Below are 22080 nucleotides of genomic sequence, written 5' to 3'. Positions count from 1 at the left end.
TATTATTATTATTGTTGTTGTTGTTGTTGTTGTTGTTGTTGTTGTTGTTGTTGTTGTTGTTAATCTTTGGTGAGATTCACAGCCTTTGAGGCTGGTTAATAGCTCAGCAGCTCGAGTCCTAACCAAGGACCTAGGAACTGTTAAGGTATCGTTGGAGGATGTAAGCTGTTCCAAATAGAGTGGGTTTTTTTAGAGTTGTTGTTGTTGTTGTTGTTGTTGTTGTTGTTGTTGTTGTTATTACTATTATTATTATTATTATTATTATTATTATTATTATTATTATTTAGTTTGGCACACAGTCAACCCAGATGTTTAGACTGGATATAGCATTTTTGTCGACACTTTGACTCTTTTCAAAGAGCTTGGAAAAGGCAAACATTGTTAAATATTAAAGGTAATTTTGCAGAACATAAGCTGTTCCAAAGTAAAGCTACCTTTTGTAATTGACTGGTGGTGATTTTGTCAATGCTGATGGTATTTAAGTGGTGCTCCAGATATTTTGGAATGGCATCCAAGATGTCTATTACTATGATACTATCTTTGCTTTCTATTGCCTCAGTCATTCTATTTGCAGGTTTTTATACTTCGTGATTTTCTCCAGTTCCTTTTCTTCTATCCAACTCCACTATCCAGATTTTTTTTTTCTTTCTAATCAACAATTGTAAAATCTGGGTTGTTATGTGGCATTTGCTTATTTGTTCAAATTCTAAATTCCCAGAGCACTTTAGCTTCCTCATTTCCTACTACTTTGTCTGTTTGCCTGCCTGCCTGCCTGCCTGCCTGCCTGCATCTATCTATCTATCTATCTATCTATCTATCTATCTATCTATCTATCATCTATCTGTTTATTATTAAATTTATATGCCACTCATCTCTCTGATAAGATGACTCTGGGAGGCATACAGATCATAAAAATATAAACAGGAAAGCAGTTAAAATTTTAAATAGACTTTTTTGTTTAACTATGTGGAAAACATCAATGGTCCCATCAGTTCTTGCTTGCAGATATTCCAATGCACCATTATTTATTTATTTAAACTAATTATTATTATATGGTCATCTCCAATTGAATTCACAGCCAAAGATGGGTAGAAATATAATAATTTAATCATTTGAGTCATAACTAAAGACCTAAAGACTAAGAATTAATAAGATGGATTCTTATTAAGAGGATGTAGTCCTAAGCAGGATTTTTTTTTCTAACACTACTGTGTTTCCCTGAAAATAAGACCCTGTCTTATTTTTTTTATATTTTTTTTATTTTTGAACCCTGAAATAAGCGCTTAGCCTTATTGCCATGTGCTCAAAAGCCTGATTGGGTTTATTATCAGGGGATGTCTTATTTGGGGGGGAAATAGGGTAGGGTGTTCAGATCTGATAAATTCCAAATTTTCAAATATCAATGGAGTCCTTTTGATACTATATCAAAGACTCCAATCATGATTGATATAATAGTGAATTTCTTTTTCGGTAAGTAACTACATGGGTTAAGTCCATGCAGGTTTCTAGAGGGCATTTTCAGAAGTGGTTTGTGATATACTGTATGCCTGGAAAAAAGTTGCCAGAACATGTTTGTGTCATATTTACCCAGAAACAGCAGCTCAAATAGACTTCTTTTTCCATAAGTGTTCAGCTTCAATTTGTAAATTTTGGTTTTTCATTTTTTTTCTGGTTGCTTTTCCTCAGTCCTAGCAGCATCCAGTATAACATCACCAATGCTCTAGACTTACTTATTTATAATGAATGTTATATCAAGAATGTTACAAATAAGGTGCCTGCCTGCTTGGATTTTAAAGTCCCGTAAGGTCTTAACCTGCTCCTTTTCCAAAACCTTCTCAACTTGATGATCCCAGAGGTTCTTGCTAAATTCAAACTCAAACCTCTGGCAAAGTTTCCAATAATTTTGGCACTTCACTCTTGACAATTTTGTCCATTTGTGAAATTTTGCTATAGACATTGATCAATTCCTTCATCTTTTTCACTACAATGGTGACATTTACTATTGATGAATTCTTAATGAATTTTCATTTTCATGCAATTAGTTGACAAAGTTTATTCTTGAGTCACTAAAGTAAAGCCTTCCATATTTCTTTCTTCTGGATCTTATTATTATTATGGTTTCTTGCACAATCAGTGAGATGTTTAGACTGGATTACTCAAGTACCTTCTTTCTCATTTTCATCTCCAATAACAGCAAAATTTCGAGACAGGGAGCCCAAATAGATGAGTAACACTTTATATGAAATTGTAGGTCATAGTAGGTAGGTCCATCAAGGAAACTGATGAAATCATGCTTACCGGTGATTATATTTTCAAATGTTGTTAACCTAGATTTGGAAAGTTTCTTTATTATTTTAAATAACATAAAACTTTCTATGTGTCCTGTCTCAACATAGCAAGAAAAATGTCACTAATTTTCAGCACAATTGGATAAGACCCAGAGGCCACAAAATGTTTTTTGAGGGCAACATGAGACTCTTAAATTATATCAGTTGCCTCTATTTGATACTTATAATAGAGATTAGCTACATCCAGGGACGGGCTGCTGGGGGTTCGCAGGGGTTCGGGAGAACCTCTAGCTAAGATTCTGTGAAGTTTGGAGAAGCTCCAAATCCCATTCCTGGCTGGCCCCACCCACCTGTACCCTCCCAGGAGTCCCCACCTGGCCCGTTTTGGATGCAGGTAAGTGCAGGGCATACACGGAGGATCAGGAAGGGCAAAAAATGGGTCTACCAGAAGTTCAGAAAGGCCAGAAACGGGCCCATTTCCAGCCTTCAGAGGACCTCCGGAGCCTGGGAAGGCCGTTTTTGCCCTCCTGGAGGCTCAAGGGAAACCTCCAGAGTCCGGGGAGAGCAAAAAGGAGCCTGGTGGCAAAGTGGACTAAGTTAAAGTAGCACTTAGTTGCCAGCTGCCTGCAATTACCAAGTTCAAATCTCACCAGGCTCAAGGTTGACTCAGCCTGCCATCCTTTTGAGGTAGGTAAAATGAGGACCCAGATTGTGGGGGCAATAAACTGACTTTGTATAAAAAAGAACACCGCTTTGGGGGAGCCAAAAGCCCTACTAAGCGGGTATATACAAAAATATGAAGGCTATTGCTTAATGCATTGTAAGCCGCCCTGAGTCTCCGGAGAAGGGCGGCATATAAATCGAACTAATAAATAAATAAATAAATAAATAAATAAATAAATAAATAAATAAATAAATAAATAAAACACCCCCTCCTCGCCATGGTTCAGGAGGCCAACTAGACCATGCCCACCATGGCCACGCCCACCCAGCAACCGGGCAGAGAATCCCTTGCTAAAATTTTTGAAGCCCACTCCTGGCTACATCATATAAGTATTTTCATTCTTCTGATTTCATATTCTTCTTATGTATTTTACAGTACAGTAGTAATCATCTAACTTTCTGAGTGTTTGTAGTGAAAATAAATATCACCCTGAAACTATTCTCTGTGGAATGAAGGCAGTGGTGAAATGTAAAATTTGTTACTACTGGTTCTGTGGGCGTAGCTTGGTGGGGGTGGGTGGGTAATGTGACTGGGTGGGTGTGGCCAACTTTTTTTTTTTTTTACTTTTAAAACCATTTTTTCTACAACCTCTTTGGCGGAAGAGGTTGTAAAAAAAAATGCTTTTAAAAGCCTCTGATGACCAGGCAACTCAGCTGGGATTGTCAGAGGCTTTTAAAAGCATTTTTTCTACAACCTTTTCGGCTGAAGAGGTTGTAGAAAAAATGCTTTTAAAAGCCTCTCACGATCCCAACTGAGCCGCACGATCATCAGAGGCATTTTTTTAACTTTTAAAAACATTTTTTCGGCCAAAGAGGTTGTAGAAAAAATGCTTTTAATTTTTTTAAAAAAAGCCTCTGATGATTGTGCAAGGGCAGCTGGGCATGGGGCGGGGGGTAGGGATTTTTGCTACCAGTTCTCCAAACCACCCGCCGCTATCGCTACCAGATCAGGCGATCTGGTCTGAACCAGTAACATTTCACCCCTGAATGAAGGCCTTTACAATTGAAGACAGTGGTTTGTAGTCACCCATGTTCATAAAGTGAGTGTCAGTGGATAAATGATTCCTGTCTAGGGTTGGGAGACAATACTGGCCCAGTATAACCCAGCTGTCTTCCATGCCTAAGGAATGGCTGGATCTCTTTACTCCTAGTCCATCACTTCGACTACTAGCCACATTGGCTCCCAAATATGAGTGTGGGAGAGAAGGAGGGAGGGAAACTTTGATATTTTGGGAAATGTGCTTATTTCAACTCAGGGCAATGTCCAGATGTAACAGGCTAGATAAAAGCCTAACATCTATTCTCCACAGTCAGCTAAAGCAACATAAACTGTTGCCTGCCAACTGTTTCTGTTTTCTTGGCTGGTTTACCCAGAGACAGACTCTGTTGCACCAATTGGCAGGACAATCAAGAACATTTGAGCAAAGTCCTATATGAGCTAATATAACACTGCTCTTGTTGTATAACAAGAGCTAACATTTGAAAAAGCTCCGGATTAACCAATCACGTGAAGCAATAATAATAAAATAGAGATATATAGAAATCCGCCTATTTACTGAGCCACACCAACATTAACTAAGAAACAATTACAAAAGCTGAGAACATTTCATTTTCCTTCCAGAAGCTGCTTTATGAATGTATCATTTGTGTTGTTTGTGGATTATGCAGATCTGTGTTTAGCACAGTGAATAGCACAGTTTCTTACATGAAATATGCCAACATATATCAAATATCTGAGCCAAACATTTATAGGAATAGAATTAATAGTGACCATAAATATAATAGAACTGAAACTTAAATATGCCCACCCATTTCACCCTACATTTTCCTTCTTTATTTCCTGGTTATTTAGTTCATTTGTAGAACATTTTATGATGTGTATTTATAAATTTGTATACAGTCAGATCAGAGGTGAATTCCAGCAGGTCCTGACAGAACCAGTAGCAGAAATTTTGAGCAGTACAGAGAACCGGCAAATACCACCTCTGGCTGGCCCCAGAGTAGGGTGGGAATGGAGATTTTGCAATATCCTTCTCCCCAGGAGTGGGGAGGGAATGAGGATTTTGCAGTATCCTTCCCCTGGAATGGAGTAGGAATGGAGATTTTGCAGTATCCTTCCCCTGCCACGCCCACCAAGCCACACCATCAAACCACACCACGCCCACCAAGCCACGCCCTCAGAACCCGTAGTAAAAAAAATTGGATTTCACCACTGAGTCAGATGGTTGATAGGATTTGCTAAGTACTTACAAATTACTTAGACTTAAATGACAAATATATGACTAGAAACTCTGAGAAAAGCAGATAACTTATTTGTACTTTCTATGACTAAACCAGCAGTTCAACTTTCAGAATAATTCCCAGGGTTCAACCATGTTTGTTTGTTTGTTTGTTTGTTTGTTTGTTTGTTTGTTTGTTTGTTTAATTGAATGTGCCTTGGTATTAGAGGAAGGATTTAACCAGTAGATGACTTGCTATTTTGCCACAAATTCCCAGCACATTGTAGAAAATTTAAAACCTGTCAAGCAATGTCCAAAGCGCTGCTTCTTCAGTTCCTCCTATTCCTCTTGTTTTAGCCTCTTATGCCTCATCCTGGCATAAATATCCTTCTGTATTTTATTTTTCACTTGGAAAACTTGGATTTCCTTCAGATAGTAAAAAGTGGGTATTAGGAAAACAATACAAAGTCTCCAGACTGCTTTCATTTTCTAACTTCGTCTACCTGAAAAAGAAAAATCTCTCTCTCTCTCTCTCTCTCTCTCTCACACACACACACACACACACACACACACACACACACACCTTTATATAGGAAGAAAGAAAAGAAAAAATTCCCCTAACCAGACTTGACAAACAAGTTTGATGTTTCTCACAAGCTCAAAATCTATCTGTATAAAAGCAAAGAGAATTTCAGTCAGTTAATTTGATTGTGAATCTTACCAACTTTCTGTGAGTTTCTTTACTTAGGTTGGAAATCTTGATAGTTTGGACTTTATTTATTAATTAATTAATTACTCAATCAATGTTGCCTCCTAGTTTAATAATTCATCATTCTTCAGTAAACAACCTGAAGGTGTGGCTAGATATATATCTGAGTATAAATATGTATTTTTCTGTTATATTAACAAATAGGACCAATAGAAATGATTATTATTTTTTCTACTCCTAGAGAATCAGTTGAAAATTTTATTAATACACTCAGTTCAGTGCTTGAAATACTGACTAAGCTCAGAAGCCAATTAAAATTACATGTTTTGGTGGGAAATATGGGGAGGCATAGTGTAGTATCCTCTTTGACTCTATACGTCCATTGGGAAATATCTGACGCACCAGCCCTTTGGACTTCACTTTACAACAATTAAAGATGTATGTAAAAGAACCAACTATTTGATTTGGGATCAATCTGTCTCATTTGATCACTTCAAGAATAGGAGGTTCTGCATGTGCACAGACTCTTAGCCACATTTACAGTAAGTAGTACTGCATAGCCACTCCTTTCTGACATATGGAAGCTGAGGTCTGCTTTCTTTGTCAAAGGTCTTTGACAGGATTCTGTCAAGATAAACTACTCTTTTAAAACTCTGCAAACTTTTAGTGACTACCTTCTGGTGCAAATAGACCATTCTTCCCAATGTCTCTAAATGCAATTTTCAGCCTCCTATGGACCTGTTTAGCATCCTTTTATAGCCAGGTGTGAGGTGGGGAAAAACAGATGAAAATGGGAAGGATCTGGTAACACCCTCTAGACAAAAGCAACAACCATAGATGAAATTTGAGCTTTGTCCACCTATCGGTCCTGGTAAAGGTGAGAATTGGGAGATGGAAGTAGACTTTCATATGCGCTGGGGCATCTTTAAAGGGAATAGCAGTTCTCTTTCTTTGTCTGTTTAGCCTAACCTTCAGTTTTTCATAATGGAGGGCAAGCTTTTATATATTTCTTATTTCCTATAAGGGAAGAATAGAATGATGTATCAAGATGTCAGTACAGGGCATGGCATGAGACTTATGGGGGAAAAAATTGAAATAAGCTTTTTCAGGTATGATAAGATTTAATATGTCAGTTTTTCTTGGATTTTTGGATTGTTTCTTCCCAAGTTTTGGCTGAAGAATTCTGGAGACCACAAAAGAAAATTAAGGGGTGCAAACCACCTGCAACTCATGGATTGCTCATTCTTGCTCAAGAGTTTGACATTTTAGTCCTAAATTGACTATTAGAAAGAGACTGATAGATAAAAATAATTTTACAAAGTGATACTCAGATTGCTTTAAAGGTATAACCCCCAGGGATGGAAAGCAGACATGGTAGAATGCAAGAAATATATCTGAACAGACTGTTTAGAATTTATTTTCCATGCAAGTATCAATTTGACTTGCAAATGGAATAGCATTATTGTTAGTCCAGCTCTAAATATGATTTAAATGCATCTTTTTATTTCCATACATCTATATGTTCATATTTTCATTATTTTATTATTCTATATCCTGCCTTTATTATTTTTATAAATATATTCTGCGGAAAGAAATGTTTCCACAGAAAGTGTAGAAAAGTGGAATTTGCAGGGGAGGTGTCCTTAGGCCCCATTTATGAGCAAGAATGAAGGAAGATCAAGGTTGCTTAACCTGCTGTTGAATTCAGCAAGAGTTCTGGTTATTTCCAGATAGCAGTATTTCCACATTTTTTTTCCTGGTCTTTATACTTTTGAATATTCTTAGCCACAGAATTTTGAATGTGTAACTTTTATTAATTTGCATACATATATCTGTGCTCACAGTATCCTGACCTCTGAAAATAATCAAGAAACCCGAATCAATCATAGATGAACTAAATTGGACATTATACATTGAGACATTGTGACCTATGGAAGCATAAAAACAAAAGACTATGAGATTACCAGTCAATAGTCTCTCAGTAACCTCAGTTCACGGGTGTCAAACTCGCCATGTCACATTGCCATCACACATTTCATGACATTTTCCCCTTCGTGGAGCTGAGGTGGGCATGGCCTGCTCGTGACACATCTGGCCACACACCCTTGCCTTAGTTCTTAGATGCACTAAATTGTTTGGGTAGAAGTGAGCATCTTCTCTTGGAGCAATGATTTATTCATAGTTGTACTTCCAATGACTCAGCAGGAGTAGACGTGGATCCTGGCACTGCACCACAGAATTTTAATATGTTGCAAGGGAATTGGCATTAGATGTTTTGCATGGATGGTGTTCCTATACGAGAGTTGGGGAGAGGACATGGTTTCAGTCTGGACCAGGGCAGCAGTTCTCATTTTTGCTGAAAGAAAGATCTGCATTATTCACCTTTGTCAATGAGGATACTAACTCTTTATTTCCCAACAGGAATACTTCATCCATCAGCCATGAAGATCTATCATCTTTTCTTTTTGACTCTCTTTCTGAAAGCTGTAGTTGGTCCAGGTACAAAAATAAGCCATCTTTAAGCACATTGTGATGCAATATATGTAGCTCCATTAATATAGTCACATTGTGACAGATGGAATTATGCTAGATATCTTTATGAAATATTTTAAGTCCTTTCAAAGTGATATTGTAGATGTACTGAATATGCTTGTAAATACTATGTAAAGTATCCATATTAGCGTTCCATTATTAAGTATACATTTTAAAAACTCATGTATAAATAAGGCCCACACATATTGGACAGCATTTTTAAACCATACTTGTTATATAGTTTCATGCAGTGGTGGGATTCAATTTTTTTAACAACCGTTTCTGTGGGCGTAGCTTAGTTGGGGTGTGGCTTGGTGGTCATGTGACTGGGTGGGCATGGCTAGCTGGTCATGTTACTGGGTAGGTGTGGCTAGCTGGTCATGTGACTGGGTAGGCGTGGCTAGCTGGTCATGTGACCGGGTGGGCATGGCTATGTGCATAGGGACTACTCAGAGGACTGAAAAAAGTCATTTCTGACTGGTCCTCACAATTTTGACTGGTCCTCGCACTTATGACCATCCTCACATTTATGCCCGTTGCAGCATTCTTAACAACCGTGTCAGTCATTTCACCACTACTTCTCTTCACCACAGTGACAAGTTAGGGCGCAAAATGTAAAATGTGAGGACAGTCATAAGTTCAAGGATTGGTCAAAAGTGCGAGGATCGGTCAAAAATAACTTTTTCAGCCCTCTGACTAGTCCATATGCACATAGGGACTACCCAGAGGGCTGAAAAAAGTGATTTCTGACAGGTCCTCGCACTTTTGACCGTTCTTCGCACTTATGACTGGTCATCATTTATGCCCATTGAAGCATTCTTAATTAAATTAATTAAATAAAAATGGCCTGCTGGAGCAGTCAGAAGCAGTTCAGGCCGGCTGCAGGGCAGGGTGATACAACCGGGGTAGGTAGGTGCTGCCCAGGTGGGAGACGGGCGCAGGCCTACAGGGCTGGCTGCAGGGTGAAGCAATCGGATGGGGTAGGTCAGGGGTCTGCAACCTTAAATACTCAACCTTAAACACATGTAAACACTTAAACACAACCTTAAACCTGGGTGGACATTGCGAACTCCATATCACTTACTCCCACCCAGGTTTTGTGGTTCCAAGTATTTTCTTTTAAACAGATATCTCTGGGTGTCTCATCTCTCTCATCTTTCTTTCTCCCCTTCATCTCTCTTTCTCCCACTATTCTCTCCTTCATCTCTCTTTCTCCCCCCTTCTCTCCTTCATTTCTCTTTCTCTCCATCTCTTTCTCCTCTCCCCCTTTCTCCCCTTCATCTCTTTCCCCCTTCTCTCCTTCATTTCTCTTTCTCCCCCTTTCTCTCCTTCATTTCTCTTTCTCTCTATCTCTTTCTCCCTCCCCCTTTCTCCCCTTCATCTCCCCCCCCTTCTCTCCTTCATTTCTCTTTCTCTCCATCTCTTTCTCCTCTCCCATCTGGGCAGCGGCGGCAGCAAACCTACCGGACCATCGGGTCGCCCCTCGGCTTGGAGGTGGCACCTTGAGCCTGCGCCCCACTGCGCATGTGCCCACCCGGCTGCGCCTGCAGCTGGCTCTTGGTGCTCTTACTGAGCTTCACAATGGGGCAGACGGTGCCCCTCCTTCTCCTGGAGCTCATTACAATGCGGAGCTTTGCAGCCAGTGTTCCAGGGAGGAGAAAAGTTGTGCATCTCCCCCAGTGACTGGATGGGCTAGGGAAGGGGTGGGCAATTGTGGCTCTTTTACAACCTGTGGACTTCAACTCCCAGAATTCCTGAGACAGCTGTCTCAGGAATTCTGGGAGTTGATGTCCACAGGTTGTAAAAGAGCCACAATTGCCCACCCCTGGCCTAGGGTAGGCTGGCGCCGCGCAGCTGGGAGGCAGGGCGAGGGGTGGGCAAGCCAGCAATTTAACAAACAGTTTGGTGTGCTGCGAGGCCAATAAATTACCAAAAACACCAAACCATTTGTTAAATTGCTGGCTCACCTGCCCCTCGCCCACCACTATTTATTGGCAATAAATAGTGGTGCGGAGGGGCGGGGCAAGGGGTGGGGCAAGCCAGCAATTTAACAAATGGTTTGGCCAAACCGCCTAGAACTGGCAGAATCCCATCACTGGTTTTTATTTTTTGTTTTTTTGCTTTAATTTATATGCCGCCCTTCTCCGGAGACTCAGGGCGACTTACAATGCGTTAAGCAATAGCCTTCATACTTTTGTATATTTATACAAAGTCAGCTTATTGCCCCCACAATCTGGGTCCTCATTTTACCTACCTTTGAAAGGATGGAAGGCTGAGTCAACCTTGAGCCTGGTGAGATTTGAACTTGCAAGCAGCAGATGTTAATAACAGTTCTTTAGTCCACTGTACTACAGGCTCTTTCATGGTTTCATGTTTAATGCAGAGTTGTAAGTAAACCTACATTCCTCTTGCATCATTTGCTTGCTGGTTTGTTGCTGAATACGTATTTTTTCAGAGGCTTTAATGTAGCTACTGTATGCACAGAAGTGTCCTCCTTAATAATCTTGTGAAGAAGGTTATGTAGAAAGAGAATTTCTGGTCCAAAGTCACTCAATAAATAATGTAGTCAAGTGGGAATCGAACCTGGGTCTCTCTAGTTCAGGAAAAATATCTTAACCACTGCAACCTCTGTTTAAATTCTGGAGAACAAATCACCAAACCCATAAATCATGTTAATATTCTTTTAATTTTTAGTAAAAAATATCCATAAAAGGTTTCTAGTCACTAATAAATATTGTCGTTGGCTTTTTCCCTAATCAAACAATTTCATTTTGCATTTCTGGAAATTCTGTTATGTTCACCATCACTTGTGGGTATATCACAATCTTTCCACCTTTGTACATATAATAATCAACCAAACTCTCTACCTTTCCAACTTCTCTAGTTCAGCTACCTTGATTAGAGGCACAAACTGACATCCAGAGAGCCAAGGGCTGACTACCTCAACTACAACTCCTGGTTTCCCATGGCTATATGTCACTCTTGCAAAGTAGTTCAGTCAAGAAGCACACCAATCCTAACTCTGACTTTATTGTAAGATGACATTAACAGAATCTTACAAGTCTCACCCATCCATCGCCTCACAACAGTACTAGGGAGGATCTCTTCTGAAATATTTGCCTAAGGTCATTCCTACATACCATAATATTCCATTGGAGTTGGGCAGCTAATAAATTCAAATAATATAATAATTGAGGGGTCATTAGTGCTCTCTGAGCTTGTTGTTTTTTTGCAAATATTTCATTTCCCAAACTAGATGATATCATTAGTGCTAGTATTAGTATTGATGATGTTACCAAGTTTGAATAATAAAATGTCTGCAAGGAAACAACCAAGCTTGGAGAGCACCAAGAATCCCTCATATCAACCCTGAGCTATAAATATTCTCCTTTAAAATCAATAATAATAATAACATTTCTGTTCCATAGAAAGATAATCTCATATGCATATATATAAATCTACAGAGAATACATATATATATTCTATAGATAGATAGATAGATAGATAGATAGATAGATAGATAGATAAAAAGAAAGAAAGAAAGAAAGAAAGAAAGAAAGAAAATACACCGACAACTGTGTAATTTGGGATAAAATATTTCACCCAGAATCATGTTTAGGAATACTTTTATATAAGTTTGTATTTCTATACAGTATAATGCACAAAGGTTTTTTAAATATATTTTTAATTTTTCATGTAGATATTGCTGGAGGTCAAGGTGATTGTCAACAGCGTCTTAATGGCTTCTGTTATCCGAAGAACCTTCCCTGTCCTGATTGTTTTGCTTTCTATGGACACTGTGAATTTGACCTCCAGTGCTGTGCAAAGTAAGTCAGTTTTCCCAGGGTACAGAATACAGGTCTTGTGGATCTGATCAAAATTTTTATTTGACATTTTACATTTACATTTATACTTTCCAATCTAAATTTTAGTCTGTGTTTTGAATTTACGTTATGGTTATTCAATTCAAGTATCACTATTGAATATGTAGTAATATGAGATCTGTATTAATTTACTATACTATACTTGGAAAATAGCTATTGAGTGTGTACATTTTGCATTTACTCCAGACTAGCATTAAAGACATAACATTGGTTTGTACTTATCCTGCTTCTTCAGTCTTCCCAGCTACGTGGAATATGATAGATTGCTGTCTATCAGATTAATGAGCATATTGGAATATTACTTGTTCTACCCTATAAAATTCTATAAGGTACAAGAGATCATCCTTGTAATTTTCTATTTGTAGGTTATATGCTATTGTAGCAAAGATATGTGATAGTGTGCACAGTATTCAGATCAAAGGGTTGCAATCTCTTTTTTAAAAAAAAAAATAGGTCTTCAAAAGCATCCATTGTTAATCCTTAACATCTTATTTTCCTCTTAATAATTTCATGGCAATTTTAAAAAATTCACTCATGTATCAACCTACAATCAAACAACTATCAATTATATGTTCAATTAACATATATTTTAATCTTTTATGGGTGGTGTAGTGGCTCAGCAGTAAAGACACTGGGCTTATCAACTGGAAAGCCAGTAGCCCAGGTTCAAGACCTGAGTGTCAGGAGATGGGGTGAGTTCCCATCCTCCCCCCAGTTCCTGCCAACCTAGCAGTTCAAAAGTATGTAAATGTGAGTAAATAAATAAGTACCACTTCAGTGGTAAGGTAACAGTGTCCCATGTGGTTATGCTGGCCACATGACCACAGAAATGTCTTAAAACAGCACTGACTCAATAGCTTTGAAACAGAGATAAACATCAGCCCTATAGTTGGCAACAACTAGCAAAATCCACAAGGACTGTTTTATCTTTTTCTTTACCGAATCCTCTATACCAGGTGTGTCAAACTGGTAGCCTTCAGGCTGGACGCATCATACATCATGCACAGGCCATGCCCACCCCACCTCCACAAAGGGGAAAAAATGTCACGATACATCACATGACGGCAACACAACACTGTGAATTTGACACCCATTTTCTATACCTACAAAATAGTTCTCTACTTGAAATAATTTATTCCTTTTCTAATGTACAGAATATGGTGGCTTCCGGAGTGTGAATATGCAACTTCACCAGCTGAAAGTTTTTTTCCTGAAACAACAACTTCACAAATATTTTATGATGAAACCGAGACACCAAAATAAACTGTTGTGACAATCATTCAGGTAGATTGTAGCTCAAATTACACATAAATATTTTTCTTCCTTAGTTCTGATTAGTATTGTCTATACATGTTCAGGGTAATAATTATAACATTAGATAACCTGTCACCTTCTGGGTTATCATTTTAGAGATATTTCTTTACCTAAAGAGAGAAACAGAATGACCACAGTCATGCAAAAGAGCAAAGGGAGCAGGAGTGACTTTTATCAGCTTCCTTTTTGAGGAATCTCTTTGGGTGAAGCTTACAGGAACTATTGAAGTTCTTTCCTTCCTTCTCTCCTTACCTGCCTCATTAACCATGATATCAATTACCAATATTTCATTATTCCCATAGTGGCAGCTATAGAAAAATGGCTACTCAGATTGATCAGAGGCTTCCCAAGCTTCCATCTTGCCTTTGACAGCTTTATTTATGCCTATCCTATGTTGTTATTAAATTATTATCAGAATCTGCTGACTTTATAATAGTGGTTTTAAGACTGATTGGGTAGATGCAGGGGTGACATTGTAATATAATTTCAATTATATTTAATTTATATCTCAAATTATTGTATTCTGATTTTATTCTAGATCGTATTTTACTCTAATTTCATTTTAACTCGTGTTATATCCCTATTCCAATTTAAATTTAAATTGTTTCTACCAAACTTTTTTGATAATTGTTTCTGGAGCGTTGTACTTTGATATGGCCCAAGGGCTAATCAATAAATAAAGATTGAAGACTTTATATAACCAATATGACTGGGTTTATTACAACCAACTTTCTTCTACATTATTTTTCAGCTCCTGCTTAGTAAGAACATCTGAGTACCCTCTAACAGTTGATGGAGCATTTGGAGATTACCCAAATTCCCAAAAATGTTGGTTTTTACGAGTTAATGCTTTTCTGATAAAAAGCTGTGTTCTTGTCAAATGTCGAAGCTAATATACATTAAAACCAATACTTTCCATACTTCATTGCAATGCCTCAGTTCTCTGTTCTTTTTGCTGATGCTTTTTTCCACATTTTCAGGAATTATTCCTCCAAAATAATTCATGCATTTAAAAAAAAAATAATGGGTTATATCTGGGTAAGAATGTAATAGCCATGTTAGATTCCTCCTAGGTTCTGTTGTGTTGCTCCATCATGGTGGGGCAGGGTACCTGGGCACAATGACCAAAGAAGGCCAGGACTGTATGGCAAGCCTGTATATTCCCAGCAGGATTACCAAAGGCATGAAGGTCATCCAGCTATACAGCTAAAACAAATAGGCAACTGTGTTGGGTTGCTACAATATAAGAAAACACTGGAGGATCATCAATTGTCAGACACAAAAGATCAAGTCTATATACAAAGATCCAATTAAACTGATGTATTGCTAATCATGCCTATGCATAGAAAACCTTTCAACTAACAGTTGGCACCTGCTTGAAGTTAGATGAAGGTCAAGAGAATTCAATGGGGGTTAAAATTATTTTGCTTGTGGCTACATAGGCATTCCAGACTGATCCCTCTTTAAACTCCATCACCAGTTATACCATTCCTTCTCCTACATCACTTTAGTGAGAACACTGGCCTTAACCATTAAAGCCAGATGAGTGACTTTGAGCCAGTCATTCTCTCTTAGCCCAATCGAATTGCCTCACAGAATTGTTCTTATGGGGAAATATAGAAGGAGGAAGGTGTGTTCGATATGTTTACCATCTTGACTTGCTTTTAAGAATAATAAAAGTGGGAAAGAAAGAAAGAAAGAAAGAAAGAAAGAAAGAAAGAAAGAAAGAAAGAAAGAAAGAAAGAAAGGAAGGAAGGAAGGAAGGAAGGAAGGAAGGAAGGAAGGAAGGAAAGAAAGAAAGAAAGGAAGGAAGAAAGAAAGAAAGAAAGAAAGAAAGAAAGAAAGAAAGAAAGAAAGAAAGAAAGAAAGAAAGAAAGAAAGAAAATAAATACCAAAGGCATCCATTCATAGTGTGTATTGTACAAGTAATGGTGATCCTGTATTTCTCACCAAGAAAACCATATGGAGAGAAAATATAAAATGATTGATGATGTAGTGCCAGAGAGCGGGGTCCTCAGGTCAGATCAGAGCTGGGTTGCTGAGGGTTCGCAGGGGTTCAGGAGAATCTCTAGCTAAGATTCTGTGCAGTTCTGAGAACCCCAAATCCCACTTCTGGCTGGCCCTGCCACCCGCCCCTCCTAGGAATCCGTTTCCAGCCTCCAGAGGGCCTCTGGAGCCTGGGAGGCTGTTTTCGCCTTCCCGGAGGCTCAATGAAAGTCTCCAGAGCCCAGGGAGAGCAAAAAATGCCCCCTCCCCACTGTAGTGCAGGAGACTGACTAGGCCACGCCCACCATGGCCACACCCACCCAGCAACCGGGCAAAGAACCCCTTGCTAAAATTTTTGAACGCCCCCCCCCCCCCCGGGTCAGATGGTACTTAGCATGCTACTGAGGAAGAGCTGAGCATCTTTTGGAGTAAATAGTAACATGGCTCGATTAAAGCTTTCAGGACATCTTGTTGCTGATGCTGCCATACAGGAAAAGAAAATCTGAAGCTGCAAAGGACAATTACAGTGAGAACATGCAATGTAAGAATCATGAACAAAGGAAAGCACAACACAATGAAAGATAAAATGATATGACTACAAATAGACTTCTTAGACGTCAGACAATTAAAATGGACTGGAGTTGGACACTTTTGAACAAAAGATGACACTGTTTATTACTCATGACAGAGTAAGAGATAGAGAAGAAATGATGTTGCTTTTATAATTGGGAAACTGATTTATCGCTAATCATGTTCTGTTTTCTTTTTCTCATTTTAAGACTTTAACTTTCAACTTTTATTTTCCTCAGAATTCAGCACTGACCATTTAATTTCCTTAATTTGGAAAACAGTGCATGGGAATCTTGCCAACTAACTTAAGAACAGCTACTTGACTACAGTGCAATCAATGACTAAATAATATTAATCAGACTTTGTGCATAACTCCTTAATATGATGATCATTCAAGTTTTTACTCTAACCACCAATGCAGAAGAAGAAGAGGTTGATGGGTTTTATGCTCAAGTTCAATTTGAAATAGAAGAACATGCAAGCAAGATGAGCTGACTGTAATTGGAACTGGAATGTGAAAGTTGGAAACATTAAAGAGGAAAATGGAATTTATTTTGTAGCTTAGGAAACTGAAATGAAGCAGGAAATAAATTTCAGCCTCTCCAATGATTACTTCGAACAAACAAAAAGATCCTTTTATACATGGATTGAAGAACATACTGTGAAACTATAGGAATTGATGAAATACCGATTGAAATATGGCAAGCAACAGAAGAAGAATCAATAAAGTTTCTAACCAAACTATGCCCGCAAAATTAAGGGATGACACAGTGACAAACCATTTGGAAGAGGTCAATCTACATTCCAATTATCAAAGAAGGAAATTTAACAGTATACATACTATTGTACAATAACTCTAATTTCATGTGATAGCCAAATCATGCTCAGAATCTTTTGTAAGATTTCAGCTTCCCATTATAATTTTTATTTCAAAAATAGCAAGAAAATAAATTCAATCAATCCACATAAATATGTAAAACTACATTAACATGCTACATCAACATTATCTGATCTATGCATTTCCAAAATTTCTCATAAAATATACCTACTAGGTCAAATTAAAATACTGACTGTTCAATACAGAGTAATGTTCCCAATATTTTAATCAAGCAAAAATGATGGCATTGTGTTATATTTTTACTTTTATGACCAAAACTGAATTATTTTCTCCCTCATATTCAGTGAAATCTATAGAATTGCCATCTTTTGGGGGCAAAATGGCATTCTTCTACAAATCCATATAGTTGGAGATGAGGTACTAATTTAAATCTAGTTGATGGGGCAAATGGGATCCCTTCCAGTGGTCCATAAAGCAGTAAGCTGAAATAATAAAATAGTATCAGAAAACTATGGACAGATTCCCCCCCCCCCCAATGGGGACTTGTCCTTTCCTGATTCCAGGAGAGATGTTCTGTTTTCTTTTTCTCATTTTATGACTTTAACTTTCAACTTTTATTTTCCTCAGAATTCAGCACCGACAATTTAATTTCCTTAATTTGGAAAAAAAAGTTATCTGCTTTCAGTTTTTTCATTGAGGAGATCCTATTTTTTCTCTTTGTTGTCATTGCACATTAGGATTCCATCCAAATGAATTATGGATCTTTAAATAAGTAGTGGGGGACCTGGAGATATAAATGTAGCTGTGGCAAAAGAAATTGAGTTGTCAATGGTAATAGCAAAGTGGGACACAGCATATACACAAAAGAAATTTTGAATGATTACTGTCCAAATTCCGGAGAAGCTTGACTGATTAACTTAGTTACCTATCACAAGTAGCAAATACCATGACAAATCAGCTACAGCTAACTAGTGGAACAGATGAAAGCTATATCAGGGCATTCCATTGATTATTTATCCAATAAGCACATAAAAATGAGAGTTAAACATCAGTCTTTGAACAACATCTTCTTCTGAAATGACAAGGCACATCCAGGAAGACACCTGAAGGACAGGTCTCATTGGGTTGTAGAATGCAGAATCCACCCATTGATGCACAGGTAAGTAGAATGGCTTCTATAAATTGGTCTTCTGTAAAAAAATAAAATGTTTATCAAAGCTCTGAAATCTTCTCTTCATGTTATCTTTTCACCATTATTACTACACAAGCAATTCAATCATTAGGCAAGTTGGTGCAACATACACATAACACAAAAGGGCATGAGCTGTATGGCTGAGCTGGGAGTCGTGCAATACAGGTAGTCTTCGACTTACAGCAGTTCATTTAGTGACCGTTCAAAGTTACAACGGCACTAAAAAAAAGTGACTTATAACCATTTTCCACGCTTACGACCATTGCAGCATCCCCGTGGTCACATGATCAAAATGGATAATTGACTCATAATTATGATGGCCACAGTATTGTGGGGTCATGAGATCACCTTTTGCGACCTTCTGAGAAGCAAAGTCAATGGGGAAGCCAGATTCATTTAAGAACCCTGATGCTGACTTAACAACTGCAATGATTCACTTAACAAGAAAGGCAAGAAAGATTGTAAAATGGGGTGAAATTCACTTAACAACTGTCTTGCTTAACAACAGATATTTTGGACTTAATTCTGATCATAGATTGAGAACTACCTATATAGACGTTTGTCCAATAAAGAAATACTTAGAGCCTTAAAAATAGTAGGCATATTGCTTAAAAAGATTACTTATACAAGCTTTTCTGAAACCAGCAAGGCTGAGGACAGGGTATTTTGCTTTCACCTAAAGTACTGTGGGAGAAACAGCCAGACAAAAATGTATATAGTGCAGTAATGGCTAGTTATCAACAGTCCTGGGATTCCTTTCAAACCGTAGTTTTACTTCTGACTTCCCAGCCTCACATATAATAAATGTGATAATGAAGTCAGCATGCATCAGAATAAAGGGTACTATCTGACCAGATTAATTTTTCTTACAAAAATAAAATCCAAGCCCAATTTTTCAGGGAGACAGATGGCTACCAGAGTAAAGAATATCAATGGAGAAGCTTTTCTGAAAGTTCCTTGTATCAATATAGTATTATTCTTTACAAACAAGGCAAATACAATTTCAGTTTTTAAACATGTGTTTTTCTTTCTATTATATATGGTGATAAGGTTTTTTTCTTATGCTTTTACATAATGAAGACTTAGTTGAACAGCACCTAAAATTTACATACAGAAAACATTACGTTTAGAAATATGATTATATGTAGGTGAGCATAAAAATACATACAATAAAACATGCAAGCTGAACATTTCTCCAACTCATTCCTTCACCTCTAATATATGAGCCAATCTACTAAACTGCCTTTCCAAGCTTAAACCTATGCAGAGTTTATGATCTCTTGAAAATAGTGATTGGGCTAAATATTAATATAGTATTCTCATCAAAATATTTATGACAATAAGATGTTCTTTGTGCAGTATATTATTGAATCATCGCTCACCCTGAGCAGCATGGAAGAAGAAGAAAATTACAGCAGTGAAACAGTATAAAATGTTCATGGCTGCAAATTGGCTGCAGTTTCTCTAGTCTTGAAGGGAAGAGACACTGAGAAGAAAAGGATCTGGGTAAGGAAAAAAGTGATGTCATCTGAGCATTATTAATTCGTGCGATGTGAGTTGCAAGCTGCAGAAATCTCTTAGGCTGAAACCAGAAAATTGTTACTAATACAGCACAAAGGCAGTTTTGGGTTACCTGAACACATATTTTTGTACTCTCCCTTGCTTCGAAAAGGATATGGTGCTGGTAACACAATAGTAGTGTGTTGAGAATGGCAAAGATGAAGGATTTAAAAAATTAAAATGGATTTAAAATGGATTTAATTTATAACTTCCCTGTTGCTGTCCTGCCCTTTGAAAGAACATGTTCCCCTGAGATCCAGATTATACCAACCATAACAGGAAAGCCTTGAAAACTAGCGTCTTTCCCCAGGCCCTGGGCCAGAATAGCAATAGAAATAGCACTTAAGATTTAGACACCCTTCACAGTGCTTGACAGCCCTCTCTAAGCTGTTTTTACAGTCAGCATATTGCCCCCAACAATCAGGGTCATTTTACTGACCTCGGAAGGATGGAAATCTGAGTCAACCTTGAGCTGATGAGAATCAATCTGCCAAACACTGGCAGTTGGCAGGCAGCAGAATTAACCTGCAATACTGCATTCTAACCACCGCCACCATGGCTCTTGTATGAACCAGTTGTATGTTATAGATCCAATTTCTCTCCGTTCCATTCTGCTTTTATTGAATTTTGATCTATATTGTGATATTCCTTTGTAAATCACCAAACATTGCTTGGTAAATAGAAAGTCTTAAGATATATTTAATTTTAAATAAATTAAATAGAAATAATAAGAAAAGATAGTTTGGAACATCTTGAGAGATTGCACTAGAATAGGAATAGGAAATATGACTTGTAAATTGGGCTTGATTAGGTTTTGTGTTCTACATAAACATACACAATGGTCTCTTCCAGGATAAAATGGCATTTTCCTATAAATATTTTATTTTTTTTGTAAAAAATCACTCAGCTGCAGGAAATGCCAGGAGAACATGTAAGTATTTCTCTCTTCTAATAAGTCCAGGAAATATGAAATGAAGCACCTACTGAAAGTCATGATATAATGTTCCCATCAAGACTTATGTGGCAAGGCAGGGCTAGATCAAAGTATTTGCATCAGGGCCATCACTAAAGCAATTTGCGTAAATGCATGAGGGGCATCAGAGAAGCTATTAGCATGACAGGAGAACTGGATGAAAGGAAGCAAATGCTCAGAAGATTTCATTGTTAAGGATCTCCAACAGGGTACTTCATTCCATCTTATGCAGCCTAAAAAACAGAGACATCAACAAACGCCTCTATTGTTTTTAAAATAACCAGAGACAAATATTCTGAGGTTCAAACTGAAAGCACACTGCCCAGAGTACCTTCTTTTAAAGAGAAAAGAGAAAGAGAGAAAATTTTCATCAGTTCCTGAAGTTTTTCTTGGGGTGGGACCATCCAGACCATCTGTTGTATTGATATGCTTGCAAGAATATTTCTTAAATTAAATATTTCTCTTGCAAAGATTTCTTAGCCTTTGTTAGGAACTAATAACCATCCCTTTCCTTTTTCAGTCTCTCACCTGAATGAGGCTGAAGAAAAAGAACCAGGACTACTAAAAAGAGGCAATGCATACTTGTCTCTAGATTAAAATAAGACCAACTTGGACCTCTGACTTCTTTATTTATAGAGTTCTAAGAATTGCATGATATTAAAGCATTGAAATAATAATAGATGTGTATGTCTTTGATTGGTCCTTCCTAATCTTCTCACTAACTCCTAACAAACTCCTCACTAACTCCTAACAAATTGAACAGAGATAGTTCAATTCTGGAAAAGATTGACAAGAAGAAAATTCTCTTCCCTTTCCTATTGAGGAAACTCAGTGTGGAAGGACATTGGCTCTCATTGTGACAAGCTCCCTGACCACATTCCAGTGATCCATTTCACTGAGAAAAAGGAAGGGAACAAGATGTACAGAAAAACCTGTTAGGTGTCAAATAAAACTTAGCCCTTCTACACTTTTCCACTCAGAATCTCTTTCTATACATACCAGACATAAAAAGCTATCTCTTCACCCATGTTCCACTAACAATACTGTGAAGAAGAGTTCTTTATCCTCTCTAAAATTCATCCTTTTCTCTGAAAGACTTTGGTAGACAGAGTGGAAGTAAACTGACTCACAAGTAACGGCAAAGAAAACTGAACTCTCCAGATGTAGAATATCTGCTGTAGTTGATTCTTCCTAGATCCTTAAGCATTCAGGGTTAGAGGTTGTAAACAAAAAGGTTTCAGCAGTTCAAAATCAAGAACACAGAAGAACAATCTTCTAACATAAAAGATGCA

Source organism: Pituophis catenifer, unplaced genomic scaffold, assembly GCF_029215685.1.
Source record: "Pituophis catenifer annectens isolate HBS135680 unplaced genomic scaffold, rPitCat1.0.hap2 SCAF_1, whole genome shotgun sequence".
Lineage (NCBI taxonomy): Eukaryota > Metazoa > Chordata > Lepidosauria > Squamata > Colubridae > Pituophis > Pituophis catenifer.
The sequence above is the reverse complement of the archived record's forward strand: the minus strand, read 5'-3'. Positions refer to the sequence as shown.